Here is a 7,611-nt window from a genome sequence, read left to right on the forward strand (position 1 = left end):
CGCCCCGCGCCGCCGACCTTCGCCTGGCCGGTCGCCGCCCGCCACCGCGCCGGACGCCGCGATGCCCGCCGCCTGGTTCGGCGCCGGCCGGCTCCCGTGCCCCGAGGCCGCCGTCCGCCCCGCCGGCGCCCTGTTCCTCCACCGCCATCGCCGCTCCCCGCTCCGGTGGCCGGAGCTCGCCGCGCCGCCCCGCTCGCCCGGCAAGCCGCCGCCGCCTCGCCTCTCTGGCCTCCTTCTTCCTCTCCGGCGTCAACTCCGGTGGATCGGCGACGAACCTCGAAAAGCGTGCCCTGGATCTCAGATCTGGAACTCCCCCTCGGTTGACGTTTTCCCCGTAACCCTAATCTTTTTTGCATTTTTCAACGCATCATAACTCTCTCATCGTAGCTCCGATTCGTGCGTGTAGCATATCAAAATGTTTGTATCGACGAGTACATCATTTCACCTCATTGCATCATTTTCATTTGAGCTTATCTTGATACCCGAAATGCTGTTGGAAGAGGGCTATGTGATGAATTTGTCAGATATGTTTCAGCAAATGGCATTTTGTCATTTTTGCCATGATTAATGTGTGCATGCTATGATCCTGAGCCCTACATGTGTTTTGGTATATGCCATGTCATCTTTACAGAGGTGCTTGCCATGTATTTTTGTGATCTTTGTGGTGACTAGCACAAGCATGCAGAGTAGCGTAATCGGTGATGCTGATTTCAGGGACTTAGAATTTCACTAAGTCCTTGTTCTGTTTTTGTCGTTATGCCATATGTTCATGTTGTTTCCTAGTGATCCGTGCCTCTTTTGAGGATGACCAGTAAGGATGTTTTGTTAATATTGTGGTGCTCTATCCATCCATGTCTTTGTTTGCATTTATGGAGCACCCTATCTTGAGTCAATCGAGCTCTACTTTTGATATAAAATGATCCTGGCAGATTGTTGACATGTTTAGCGATTTTGCCGAGGATGTTGCTATTGATCTGTGCATGCTATGATGTTGTTCTTGCCATGTATAGCTTCTATGTCATGTCTTCTTCATGGGTGTATGCTTAGTTTGTCATGTCATGCCTTGTAGTGAGTGCATCGAGCTCGTAAACATGCCTACTCGTTAACTATTTTGCATGCTCCAGTTTTTCACCAAGTCTGAATCTGTTTATGTTTTTGCTATGTTCACATGCTTGCAATTGTATTTTCTGATCCCTTCTGGGCTCAAGGTCGCTAAGGGACTTTTGTTAAGTGCTTTGAGTAGCTTCATTCGATGCCTTGCTTTGCCACGATTTGTTCCTGTAGCATGTAGTTTTCATGCTCTAAAGTGTGCTTCCTGATGATAAATTCCAGACTTGTGTTAATTTCACTAAGTCTGAAACCTGTTATCATTTGCACTTTTGCCATGCTTGTTTGATCCTGTTAATAAGTGAATTAGCCGTAGCTCAGTGTTCATCTTTTGTCAAGCATCTTGAGTGGATCCCTTCCATGTATTTTGTTGCCATGTTTGAGTGCTAGAGCATATTCATCTTGATGCATTTAGTTGGTCACTTGATGATTACCGCAGACCGGTGCCATATTTGTTTTGCTTGCCATTTCCAAAGCGTGCATCCGATTCCAGTGATCTTTATATCGATTTCGACCGAAATCACCTCACCTTTCCAGTGGCACTCTTGGATTTCCAAGTTGAGGCCAGGTTCAATCATTCCTTTGCAAATCATGCATATGCACCACATACCGCATCCCACATATAATACCATGTTCGTATGTGGTTTGTTTACTATGTTGTGTGCTTCTTTCCGGTGTTGCTTCTTCGGGTTGGTTCCGTTTATGTCGCGTTTGTGAGGACTCGTTCGACTACGTCCGTTTTTCTTCTTCATGGACTCGTTCTTCTTCCTTGCGGGATTTCAGGCAAGATGACCATACCCTCGAAATCACTTCTATCTTTGCTTCCTAGTTGCTCGCTGTTTTGCTATGCCTATGCTGCGATACCTACCACTTGATTGTCATGCCTTCCATATTGTTGAACCAAGCCTCTAACCAACCTTGTCCTAGCAAACCGTTGTTTGGCTATGTTACCGCTTTGCTCAGCCCCTCTTATAGCGTTGTTAGTTGCAGGTGAAGATTGGAGTTTTGTTCCTTGTTGGAACGTGGATATTTTGTTGGGATATCACAATATCTCTTATTTAATTAATGCATCTATATACTTGGTAAAGGGTGGAAGGCTCGGCCTTATGCCTGGTGTTTTGTTCCACTCTTGCCGCCCTAGTTTCCGTCATATCGGTGTTATGTTCCCGGATTTTGCGTTCCTTACGCGGTTGGGTTATAATGGGAACCCCTTGACAGTTCGCCTTGAATAAAACTCCTCCAGCAAGGCCCAACCTTGGTTTTACCATTCGCCACCTAGCCTTTTTCCCTTGGGTTAGGCCAGCCCAAGGGTCATCTTTATTTTAACCCCCCCCCCCGGGCCAGTGCTTGTCTAAGTGTTGGTCCGAAACAGAGCCACTTGCGGCGCCACCTCGGGGAAACTTGAGGGCTGGTTTTAGCTGTACGTAATGTTCATCCGGTGTTGCCCTGAGAACGAGATATGTGCAGCTCCCATCAGGATATCGGCGCATCGGGCGGTCTTGCTAGACTTGTTTTACCATTGTCGAGGATGTCTTGTAACCGGGATTCCGAGTCTGATCGGGTCTTCCCGCTAGAAGGAATATCCTTCGTTGATCGTGAGAGCTTGTGATGGGCTAAGTTGGGACACTCCTGCAGGGTTATGAACTTTCGAAAGCCGTGCCCGCGGTTATGGGCAGATGGTAATTTGTTAATGTCCGGTTGTAGAAAACCTAAAGTTCATCTTAATTAAAATACATCAACCGCGTGTGTAACCGTGATGGTCTCTTCTCGGCGGAGTCCGGGAAGTGAACACGGTGTTGGAGTTATGCTCGACGTAGGTTGTTCTAGGATCACTTCTTGATCATAGTTGTTCGACCGTGCTTTTGCCTTTCTCTTCTCGCTCTCATTTGCGTATATGTTAGCCACCAAATATAATAGTCGCTTGCTGCAGCTCCACCTCATACCTTTACCTTACCCATAAGCTTAAATAGTCTTGATCACGAGGGTGTGAGATTGTTGAGTCCCCGTGACTCACAGATACTTCCAAAACCAGTTTGCAGGTGCCGATGTTACCGAGCAGGTGACGCAACCAAGCTAAAGGAGGAGCTCGATGAAGATCTTGTTCTTTGTGTTGTCTCGTTCTAGTTTATCAGTAGTGGAGCCCAGTTGGGGTTGATCGAGGATCTGTGTAGCATTTGGGGTAGTCTTCTTTTATTTTGGTTCCGTAGTCGGACCTTGATTGTATCTGGATGTTGTAATGCTTTATTCATGTAATTGTGTGAAGTGGCGATTGTAAGCCAACTATGTATCTCTTTCCCTTATGTATTACATGGGTTGTGTGAAGATTACCTCACTTGCGACATTGTTTTCAATGCGGCTATGCCTCTAAGTCGTGCTTTGACACGTGGGAGATATAGCGGCATTGAGGGCGTGACAAGTTGGTATCAGAGCCCTCCCCGACCTTAGGAGCCCCCTGCTTGATCGAATCGCTGGCGTTATTGAGTCTAGAAATGTTTTGAGTCATTTAGGATTATATATATCGGAGAGTTAGGACTTCTTTTTACTCCTTAGTCCCTTCGTCGCTCTGGTGAGGCATCCTGACGTAGAGTTTTGACTCTTCTCTTCTCAAATTTCACTAAAAAAAATTCGGATCACGCGGGTATCTTGGAATCGTTCCGATGGTTTTGTGACAAGAACATTGTTCTTGGTGCCTCCTGACATTTAGGGGTTGTGGCAGTGTCCCGGGGAGTTGAGCTCCGAGGTGTTGTCGTCACAATTTTATCGTTGCAGTTGTGGAATACCTGAGTTTAGTTTCGCCGACATCGAAAATCTCTTTTATGCAGTTATTGGTGAGATAACCTCGACGCCACCCAGTACTGGGGCGGGAGTTCGGGAGTATTGCCATAACTCGTATAACGGATGCTTTTCGAAGGTTGAGGTAGATGATTTCCGAAGGTTTCTTGGTTATGTGTTGAAGGATGGATACAGCTAGATGTAGGAATTGTTAGTTTTGTGTGAGATATTATGCTTCCCTTGTATCCCCAACACCTGATTGCATAACTGGGAAAATTTCGGGAGTTTATAAGTGGGAATTCAAGTAGCTCTTAGGATATCTTTTCGATAGATGTATGATATGAAATTGGGGTTCGACGTCTAGTGGTCCGCCTATCCACGGTTGGTTTTACAGTGGTCTCGTTGTGTCTTAAAGAGTCATTGGCTATGCCGACTCGGGGATGCTTCGTATGTCATGCGCACTACCTTGTACATGATGGTGTTGTACGATCGAGCCCGTGTAGGGCCCACCACGAAAACTTCGGACGAAATCTCTATCATATGTTTGTTCCGGCTTATTCTGCAAGCCAATCCTTTGTTTTGTTTTTTGTTGTGGTATTCGAGTTGCTTCAAAGTCAAATGTTGATTCCATACCTTCCCCAAATGGTGTTCTCATACTCCTATGTGAATACCAAACCTTCATGATAATCGAGACTGTCATGTCAATCCTTTTCAACCGGCGTGCTTCTCTTCAAGTGGATCCGACCATTTCAATATCAGCAAGATCTATTACTAGTTCTTCTCAACGGCGTTTGTTTCATCCATTCCAAGTTGTCTTTGTTTTACAAGAAGAAGATATCTCGGAAGGCTCGTCTTTTCCTTCAAGATCTGTTCAAACCTATTCCGAGGTTGTTATCTCATTCAAGCCATTTTATTTAACCAGTGCTTTCTCTCTTTTAAATCGTTCAACAGTGTTTCTTTTGAGTGGACCCTAACCCACAGGTCATTTTCCAAGATCTTACCTGACTCTTCTTATTTTCCCGGAGCTATCCTCAAATTTCTTTTCGAAGTTTGACGTAAGAATGATTTATCATCAGTCAAATTTCTTTCTTCAAGATCTTTCAAATTCATTTCATTGTTGATTCAACTTTTATATTCTTCTTTATTCCGGAGTGTCTCAACAATTCATAGTGGTGTTTATCGTCGTCATTCTCGGATTTGAAGACCGAAGAAGAGTTTTCCTCCATATCTTGCTCCATTCTCTTCAAGATTCGTGATTCCAGCTTCCTGGCATCCTCCCATAATTGTTTCGGTTGTGAGAAATTCTTTTCACCCATCCGGAGCAATTCAAGATTCTTTTCAATTTGATTCTTCGAAGCCCATCATTTCAGAAGACTTATTCATTCTCACCTTGCAGATCTCGTTCTCCAATCTTACGGGTGCATCGATCAAATATCCTTTAATCAGTCTGTTATCTCTTCGTTCTTTTGTATCTAAACCCTCTCATGTATCTTCGTTCATTTTTCAATTCTTACCCGGTGATTCATCCCTTTATTTCGTTCTTCTCCAATTCTTACGGTGGTTCGTGCAAGATTCCTCTTCTTTCATTATCATATCAATTCATTCATTGTTTCGATTCCACCGGTGTTTCATTGAAGGCATTCTCAAGTTGGCGTGATATCTATCTTAATCCTTTCTTCGAGAATAAGTAGTATGCCAAATCCGTTGTTTGTCATCAATTTAAATTGGTGAAGGATACGCATAACGTAATCCTTACTCTTGTTCTTCCAAGTGATTAATTCACTATTCCAGAGGTTCATCAAATTCTCGGTTCAAGTTGTCCATCTTTCTTTCCGGAGCTCAAAGTTATTTCAATTATATCATCATGAAGATCCATCTAAATCATTGCAAGGTTTCAACCTTATTCTTTTATCCTTCATTTTTGTTGTTCATTCTTTTCTTACCGGAGTTCTCCAAGGAGGCTTTACATGATGGTTGATCAAGGATTCAATTTCTTCTTGAAGTGTTCATCAAGATTCTTTTCAGAGGAGTTCAAGCATTCTTCTTCTTGTAATCCGGAGTGCAATTGTTTTCCCCTCTTATATTTTAAGGTGGTGTTATGGCATTGTTGATAATTTTCCTTCGTGTTTCATGATTCACAAGTTTTCAAGAGTGACATATCTAAATCCATCATTTTTATCTTCGCTCAAGACTTCTTCTCGACCAATCAATCTCTTCTTTGGAGTTATATTGGGTTATATTTCACCTAAAGCTTTCCCTAAGGATTGTTGCTATTATGGTGCTTATAATTGACCCAAGTTCTTTTATCCTCCCGGTGGTATAAGCTCCTCATTTCCTTGTTGGTATCTATTCAAATCCATTGTTTTCCATTAGTGGCAGAATTTCAACTCAGTTTTGAGATTTTTTCCATAAGCCCACAACAAGCTTTCTCTTTTCGTTGTAGGTTTTCCAACAACTCCGTTCGACCTTTCTCCTAAGGATACCTTTTCAAGCTCTTTTGTGACAGAAGTTGGCATTTTCTTCTCCATTCTCCTATTTTCAATTATCTATCTTCTGTTCTTCTGTTCCGGAGGTATTGTGATGTTGCTCTTTTCAACCCATCATCTCGTTTTGCCAAAGACCTTGCTTTCTTTCGTGCTCATCCATTTAACCGGAGTGTTGTGTCCCTTTTGCTCAAGCTATTTCATTTTATCAAGTCTTCATCTCTTTTCAACCGAAGTGCTACCCGAATCGGTTCTTTCTTATTCCTCTTTCTTAACGGAGTGCTTTCAACTTTGTTATTCTCCGTTGCTTTCTTTCTTTCTTTTGCTCCACCTTTTCAAGATTCTTTGGTCTCACCCTTTGTCAAAGAAGCAACTTAATTTTACCTCTTCTCTTTCTCTTCCGTTTTCCCCTCCGGTGCCATTCTAGATCTCGGGACGAGATCCTCTCGTAGTGGTGGAGTGTTGTAACGCCCCGAGACCGATGTGCCAGGTGTCCTCCAGTTATTCGATGTTGTTGCCTTGTCTTTGCTTGCGTGTCGTGCATTGCATATCATGTCATCATGTGCATTTCATTTGCATACATGTTCGTCTCATGCATCCGAGCATTTTCCCCGTTGTCCGTTTTGGAATCCGGCGCTCCTATGTCATCTGGCGTCCCTTTCTACCTCTTTTTCGTGTGCGGGTGTTGAACGTTTTTGGATTTGACCTAGACCTGTCATGTGGCCTTGGTTTACTACCGGTAGACCTCCTGTCAAGTTTCGTGCCATTTGGACTTCATTTGATACTCCAACGGTTAACCGAGGGACCAAAAAGGCCTCGTGTGTGTTGCAGCCCAACACCTCTCCAAAGTGTCCCAAAACCCACCTAAGACCTCTCCATCATCTCGGTCATTCGATCACGATCGCGTGGCCGAAAACCGCACCTCATTTGGACTCTCCTAACTCCCTCTACCTATAAATATGTGGCCTCTCCCGAAAATTCGCAGACGAAAACCTAAAATTCTTCCTCCTCGCGCCACCGGACATGTCCGTCCCGCCGCTGGACGTGTCCGTCGCGCCGCCATGTCGCTCCAACCAATCGCGGCTCGCCACGTCATCACCTCCGCCTCCCACATCCAATCGCGGCTTGCCACTTGTCCTCGCCGCCGCCGTTTCCACCGTGCCCCGCCGCCGACCCGCGCGGCCCGGATCGGGCCCGCGGGGCCCAACCGCCGCCACCAGCTCCCGCGGGAGATCCCGCGCCCCGCACC

This window comes from Triticum dicoccoides, chromosome 4A (assembly GCF_002162155.2).
Source record: "Triticum dicoccoides isolate Atlit2015 ecotype Zavitan chromosome 4A, WEW_v2.0, whole genome shotgun sequence".
Taxonomy (NCBI): Eukaryota; Viridiplantae; Streptophyta; class Magnoliopsida; order Poales; family Poaceae; genus Triticum; species Triticum dicoccoides.